This window comes from Rhinolophus ferrumequinum, chromosome 2 (assembly GCF_004115265.2).
Source record: "Rhinolophus ferrumequinum isolate MPI-CBG mRhiFer1 chromosome 2, mRhiFer1_v1.p, whole genome shotgun sequence".
In the NCBI taxonomy this organism is placed as follows: domain Eukaryota; kingdom Metazoa; phylum Chordata; class Mammalia; order Chiroptera; family Rhinolophidae; genus Rhinolophus; species Rhinolophus ferrumequinum.
The window spans coordinates 29,647,169-29,654,775 of NC_046285.1; the positions used below are offsets into that span (position 1 = coordinate 29,647,169).

At 36.0% G+C, this 7,607-nt stretch overlaps 1 non-coding gene across 1 annotated transcript; it reads right to left on the reverse strand.

Annotated features, from left to right (window-relative positions):
* Positions 1–71: 71 nt before the first annotated feature.
* Positions 72–175, reverse strand: LOC117014858 (U6 spliceosomal RNA). The gene has a single exon (XR_004421627.1). It is a non-coding gene; the product is annotated as a U6 spliceosomal RNA (small nuclear RNA).
* Between the last annotated feature and the right edge of the window lie 7,432 nt (positions 176–7,607).

A 7,607-nucleotide genomic window follows, 5' to 3' on the forward strand; every position in this document is an offset into this window, starting at 1 on the left:
AATGCAAATGTACAATACAGTATTGTTAACTATAGTCACCAGGCTGTATATTACATCCCATGAATTATTTAAAAAATATGGATCACTTCGTGAATTTGTGTGTCATCCTTGCTCAGTAGCTATGCTAATCTCTGTATTGTTCCAATTTTAGTACATATGCTGCTGAAGTGAGCACTCCTTTTTCTTATTTTTTTCAGCTTCATTGAGGTATAAGCAACAAATAAAATGGGATATATTTAAATTGTACAACACAGTGATTTGCCGTATGTACACTTTATGGAATGATTACCACAAACAGCTTAATTAACATGTTGAGGCCATAGTCTATCACAATTCTTTCCCTAGAAGAAAAGATTCTAGAACTCTCTAGGATTCTCCTGGTTTATTCTTCATTTCTGTCTTGGATCTTCAAATGCCCAAGGGCAGCTAGTCTCTATTTTGTAAAGAAAAATATCTCCCAAAACTACTACTTAAAACTAATACTAAAATTGATTGATTATGTACGATACAAGCTATGTTTGACTTAGACAGTAGAAAGAAGGAACAGGAGAATGAATGAAGAGGAAAACAGTGAAAGAAAAGTAAAATAGCAATGATCTTTGACTTACAAATTCTTTCCATTTTCAAACAGCTGGTACCTTCATCCATTTCGGATTGATTGACACTTTCATGTGGCCTTTTACACACAGAATTATGTTTTTTCACACATGCAAAAGATAATTTCAAGCTTTTACATGGTGATATTTGCCTGTTATTTGCCAACACTGAGGGGGAGGATGAGGCCTAACCTTCCTCCCTGCATTATGCAGTAGTTATAGGGAAAACAGTTGTTTCTCCACCTTTTTTTCAGGTACTTTTCAGCCTTGCCAACCAAGGTTCAGACTTGGGGACAGTCTGCTAATCAGCTCTGGCCCCTATAGAAAGTTCTTGGGAGAGATGGCCCATCCATGGGAAGAGGAGACACCTGGATAGAGTTCCATTGGCTCAGTGGCTGGTTGGCTGAGACAGTAGCTACCTCCTCTTCCAGCCAGAATATGTGTGAAGACTCTTCCCCAACCTGGACTCAAGAATGACAATACCTCGAAAAGTAATGATTAGGGATTTTATAATATATTTTATTAAACTGGAAGGAACTCTATTTTCTACATACTTTCAGGACAATAGTAAGTGGAGGAGAGGGGGACTCTCTGAAAATGAAGTCACCAACTTGTTACCTGCTTATGTAAAACAATACTTCTAAGAAAAAATACAGATAAAGAAAAAAGAATAACAACTAAAAGCTTTTTATTGTACTGACTCAGAGATAAATATGGTTAATACTTTGGTATATGACCTTGCAGAATATTGTCAATGTAGATACACATACACCTACATAAAAAACTATTTTTCAGGCATGAGCTCATTTCAGTTAATATCATTAATATCTTTTCAAATCAATAAAATAGTCCAGCACATAATTTGAATTGTTCCTTTCCAATAGCCTTTAAACATGCTCAAGTCTCCTCTATCTTAAAAACTTTCCCTCATGATATACCGAGAGGTACCATCCTTGATATCCAATAGTGACCACCTTAACTCTCTTTTCTTTCACAGAAAACTTCTTGAGGAGTCATGTACATGTCCCTCTCGATTTTCTGTCTGTGGCAATGTGACTCTTATCCTTACCCTCGATAGAAACTGTTCCCATCAAAGTCACTCATGACCTCCTCACTGCCAAGTTGTATGAAAACTTCGCTTTGCTGGGTTTGCTTGATTTTCTGGCAGTATCTGACACTGCCAACTATCCTCTCCCTCTTTGGCTGTTGTGACCTATATTCTTCTGGGTTTTCTTGTACCTCTCTGATCACTCCTGCCTGGTTTTTGGTGAGAGATCCTTATTTCTTAAACAATAGCTTTCCTCTGAACTCTGTCCATTGCTTTCCTTATTCTCTCAGGGCCATTTTACACATTCTCACCATGTCAACTACCTGTGTATTGATGATCCCCAAATCTAGCCCTCTGGTGTAGATCTCGCTCAGATGCACAACTGGCCCTCAGACATAGAACTAGTTGCAGATTTCACAGGCATCTCACTGTCATCTTTTAAAAGTAACCTCTTACTTCTTGCCCTGTCGACTCCCAGTCTGCCCTTCTCGTCTGTTATCTGTGTCAGTGAATGGTAGCACCATTTACCATTTGGTAAGCAAGAACCTGGTCAAGTTTGAAGCCCTCTTGGACTTCTCTCATTCACCATTCAAATAGTAATCAACTTCTGCCTATTTTGTTTCTAAATATCACTTGGATCTACCTAGTTCTCTCTATTTTCATTGCCGTTATGCCATCTCAGGCCTTTTATATCTTGCCTTGATTCCAGAAAAAATAATACTTTGCGTATACTTAGTTAAATAAAATAGATGATTAAAATTAATTTCTCTTATTCCTCTCCCATTTTTAATATGACTATTAGGAAATATTACATCTATGTCTCATATTTCCATTGGACAGCACGCTCTATATCCTAACTCTCAAGCCTCCTTTTGTAGTATTTGAATTATACTTTTTAAGTTCTACTGAGCTTGAAAAGCATTGGAATTTAATTAATCCATGGTGTTATTTGGGGTTAACTGGCCTAACACTAGTTACAACATTTTAAAGTTTATTATATCTCCTTTTTTCCCTCCTTCCTTCCTTTCTTCCTTCCTACTTCCCTTCCTTCCTTCGTTCCTTCCTTCCTTCCTTCTCCAAATAAAAATGGCTTTGCCCATTCATATTCTCTCCTGTGATATAGTATAATTCATGTTTTATCATATAATGTAATGATTTCCTTACTTGTCTGTCTTCTAGACTTGAATTCTTAGTAGCAGGAACCACATATTAATCATCTTTAAATTCCCAGAACTTAATAGGTGCCTATCACATAGTAGTGACTTAAAATGTATAATATGAAAGTGTTATTCTAAATAACCAGGGTCTTAAAACTTGAATTAATTTTCCGTATTTTAGGTATGACACTGTTAGTTATAAATTAGTCTCTAGGAATCGAAAATTGTATTCGTAGTTAATATTTTCTGCCTTAGAATGGAAACTTTTTAAACTTATAAAAGCAATATCTGACACACTTCCAAATAATTCAATAGCATATACAATAGAAAGTGTCAGTCCTCTGGAAAAGCCCAGTGTCAGAATTTCCAACTTAACACACTTCACCGTTATGATCACGGCACTCTGGTTCCTCTCCTCTAGGGGGCAGAGTTGAGTTGACATTTGGACAGGTAATGCAGGATGCGAGAGGAGCCTCAGTGTTCCTCCGACGACAAAATCATTACCATTGCTTTCAAACAGAAAGGAGAGAATTACAGCACCGCCTACCAAAACTCTCAGACGTTAAACACATTAAAGGTTGGGTAATATCATGACTTATTAATGTATTTAAAGGTATACATGAGGGAAGATAACAAACTGGTTATCTCCATGGGACACAAAAGGAGAAAGAGGGCTTAAAATACTGTGCAGAAGATTTACATTTTGCACAATGGGAAATATTAAACTGGTGTAGGGAGAAATTATAAATTCTGATTTTTCTCTGTCTTTGTTTTTAACATCGTATTCTTTATTTTATTTTATTTTATTAAATTTATTGGGGTGACAATTGTTACTGAAATTACATAGATTTCAGGTGTACAATTCTGTATTACATCATCTATGAATCCCATTGTGTATTCACCACCCAGAGTCAGTTCTCCTTCCATCACCATATAATTGATCCTCCTTACCCTCATCTCCCACCCCCCAACCCCCTTACCCTCTGGTAACCACTAAACTATTGCCTGTGTCTATGAGTTTTTGTTTGTCTTGTTCTTTTGTTGTTTTTGCTTTATATACCACATATCAGTGAAATCATATGGTTCTCTGCTTTTTCTGTCTGACTTATTTCGCTTAGCATCATATTCTCAAGATCCATCCATGTTGTCACAAATGTTCCTATATCATCTTTTCTTACTGCCGAATAGTATTCCATTGTGTATATATACCAAAACTTCTTTATCCATTCATCTATTGAAGGACATTTTGGTTGTTTCCATGTCTTGGCCACCGTAAACAAAGGTGCAATGAACATTGGAGCACATGTGCCTTTATGCATAAATGTTTTCAGATTTTTTGGGCAGATACCCAGGAGAGGGATTGCTGGGTCATATGGTAATTCTATTCATAATTTTTTGAGGAACCTCCACACTGCCTTCCATAACGGCTGCACCAGTCTGCATTCCTACCAACAGTGCATGAGGGTTCCTTTTTCTCTCTCCAACACTTGTTACTATTTGTCTTGATGATAGCCATTCTGACTGGGGTGAGGTGATGTCTCTTTGTGGTTTTTATTTGCATTTCTCTGATGATTAGTGATGTTGAGCATTTTTTCATATGTCTATTTGCCATTTGTATGTCCTCTTTGGAGAAATGTCTCTTCAGGTCCTCTGCCCAGTTTTCAATAGGGTTGTTTGTTTTTTTGTTGTTGAGTTTCATGAGTTCCTTGTATATTTTGGATATTAGCCCCTTATCGGAGGCACTGTTTGCAAAAAACTTCTCCCATTCAGTTGGTTGCCTCTTTATTTTGTCGATGGTTTCTTTTGCTGTGCAGAAGCTTTTAAGTTCATATAGTCCCATTCGTTTATTTTAGCTTTTACTTCAATTCCCTTTGGAGTCAAATTCATAAAATACTCTTTGAACCCAAGGTCCATAAGTTTAGTACCTATGTTTTCTTCTATGCAGTTTATTGTGTCAGGTCTTATGCTTAAGTCTTTGATCCATTTAGAATTAATTTTGGTACATGGTGACAGATAGCAGTCCAGTTTCATTCTTTTGCACGTGGCTATCCAATTCTCCCAGCACCATTTATTGAAGAGGCTGTCTTTCCTCCATTGTATGTTTTTAGCTTCTTTGTCAAAAATTATCTGTCCATATTTATGTGGTTTTATTTCTGGGTTCTCAATTCTATTGCATTGGTCTATGTGTCCGGTTTTCTGCCAATACCATGCTGTTTTGATTATTGTAGCCCTGTAGTACAAGCTAAAGTCAGGGAGTGTGATATCTCCAGTATTATTCTTTTTTCTTAACATTGCGTTGGCTATTTGGGGTCTTTTGTGGTTCCAAACAAATCTGATGATTTTTTGTTCTATTTCTTTAAAAAATGCCATTGGGATTTTGATGGGGATTGCATTAAATCTGTATATTGTTTTGGGTAATATGGCCATTTTAACTATGTTGATTCTTCCAATCCATGAGGACGGACTGTCTTTCCATTTCTTTGTGTCTTCTTCAATTTCTTTCAAAAATGTCTTATGGTTTTCAGCATATAGGTCCTTCACATCCTTGGTTAAGTTTATTCCTAGGTATTTTATTCTTTTTGCTGCAATTGCAAAAGGAATTGTTTTTTGTATTTCTTTTTCTGAGATTTCATTGTTAGTATATAGGAATGCGATGGACTTTTGTACATTGATTTTGTAGCCAGCAAATTTACTGTATTCATTGATTGTTTCTAATAGCTTTTTGGTGGAGTCTTTAGGGTTTTCTATATATAGCATCATGTCATCTGCAAAGAGTGATAATTTAACTTCTTCATTCACAATTTGGATGCCTTTTATTTTTCTCTTGCCTGATTGCTCTGGCAAGGACTTCCAACACTATGTTGAAAAGCAGAGGTGATAGGAGACAGCCCTGTCGTGTTCCTGAACGTAGAGCAAAGGGCTTCAGTTTTTCACCATTAATTATGAGATTAGCTGAGGGTTTGTCATATATGGCCTTTATTATGTTAAGGTATTTTCCTTCCATACCTATTTTATTAAGTGTTTTAATCATAAATGGATGTTGTATCTTGTCAAATGCTTTTTCTGCATCAATTGATATAATCATATGATTTTTGTCCTTTATTTTGTTTATGTGATGTATCACATTGATGGATTTGCGGATGTTGAACCATCCTTGTGCCCCAGGGATGAACCCCACCTGATCGTGATGAATAATCTTTTTAATGCATTGTTGTATTCGATTTGCTAGAATTTTGTTTAGGATTTTTGCATCTGTATTCATCAGAGATATTGATCTGTAGTTTTCTTTTTTTGTGTTGTCCTTACCAGGTTTTGGTATCAGGGTAATGTTGGCCTCATAAAATGAGTTAGGGAGTACTCATTTTATGTAGTATAAATGTAGTTATGTAGTTAGGGAGTCTCTTCTCCAATTTTTTGGAAGAGTTTGAACAGGATTGGTATTAGATCCTCTTTGAAGGTTTGATAGAATTCACTAGTGAAGCCATCTGATACCGGACTTTTGCTTTTGGGAAGGTTTTGGATGACTGATTCAATTTCTTAACTGGTGATCGGTCTGTTTAGGTTTTCCAGTTCTTCATGGTTCAGACTTGGAAGGCTATATGTTTCTAAGAACTTGTCCATTTCTTCTAGGTTATTGAATTTGAGGGCATATAGTCCTTTATAGTATTGTTGGATGATCCTTTGTATTTCTGCGGTGTCCGTGATAACTTCCCCTTTTTCATTTCTGATTTTGTTAATTACTGTCTTCTCTTTTTTTATCTTAGTGAGTCTAGACAAGAGTTTGTCAATTTTGTTAATCTTTTCAAAGCACCAGCTCTTTGTCACATTAATTTTTTCTGTTGTCTTTTTGTTCAGTATTTCATTTAGTTCTGCCCTGATTTTTGTTATTTCCTTTCTTCTGCTGACCTTGGGTTTCCCTTGTTCTTCTTTTTCTAGTTCTATAAGGGGTAACATGAGGTTATTTATTTGCGATTTTTCTTGTTTCTTGAGATAGGCCTGTAATGATATAAATTTCCCTCTTAAAACTGCTTTCGCTGCATCCCAAAAATTTTGGTAGGATGTATTTTCATTGTTATTTGTTTCTATGTATCTTTTGATCTCTCCTCCAATTTCTTCTTTGACCCAGTCGTTCTTTAAAAGTATGTTGTTTAATCTCTATGTATTTGTGTTTTTTCCTGCTTTCTTTTTGCAGTTGACATCCAATTTCAAAGGCTTGTGATCAGAGAATATGCTTGGTATGATTTCAATCTTCTTAAATTTGCTGAGGCTGATTTTATGTCCCAATATATGGTCTATCCTTGAGAATGTTCCATGTATACTAGAAAAGAATGTATAGTCTGATGTTTTAGGATGAAGTGTTCTATAAATGTCAATTATGTCCATTTCATATAATGTGTCATTTAGGGCTGCTATTTCGTTATTTATTTTCTCTTTGGATGATCTATCCATTGCTGTCAATGATGTATTTAAGTCCCCTAGTATAATTGTGTTTTGGTCAATTTCTCCCTTTAGTTCTGTTAGTGGTTGCTTGGTATATTTCGGTGTTCCCTGATTGGGGGCATAAATATTGATGACTGTTATGTCTTCTTATTGTATAGTCCCCTTTACCATTATGAAATGTCCGTCTTTGTCTCTTGTTATCTTTTTCACCCTGAAGTCTGTTTCATCTGATATCATTATGGCTACACCTGATTTTCTCTGGGCACCATTTGCTTGGAGTGTCAATTTCCACCCTTTCACTTTGAGTCTATGCTTGTCCTTGTAGCTGAGATGTGTCTCTTGGAGACAGCATATGGTTGGGTTTAG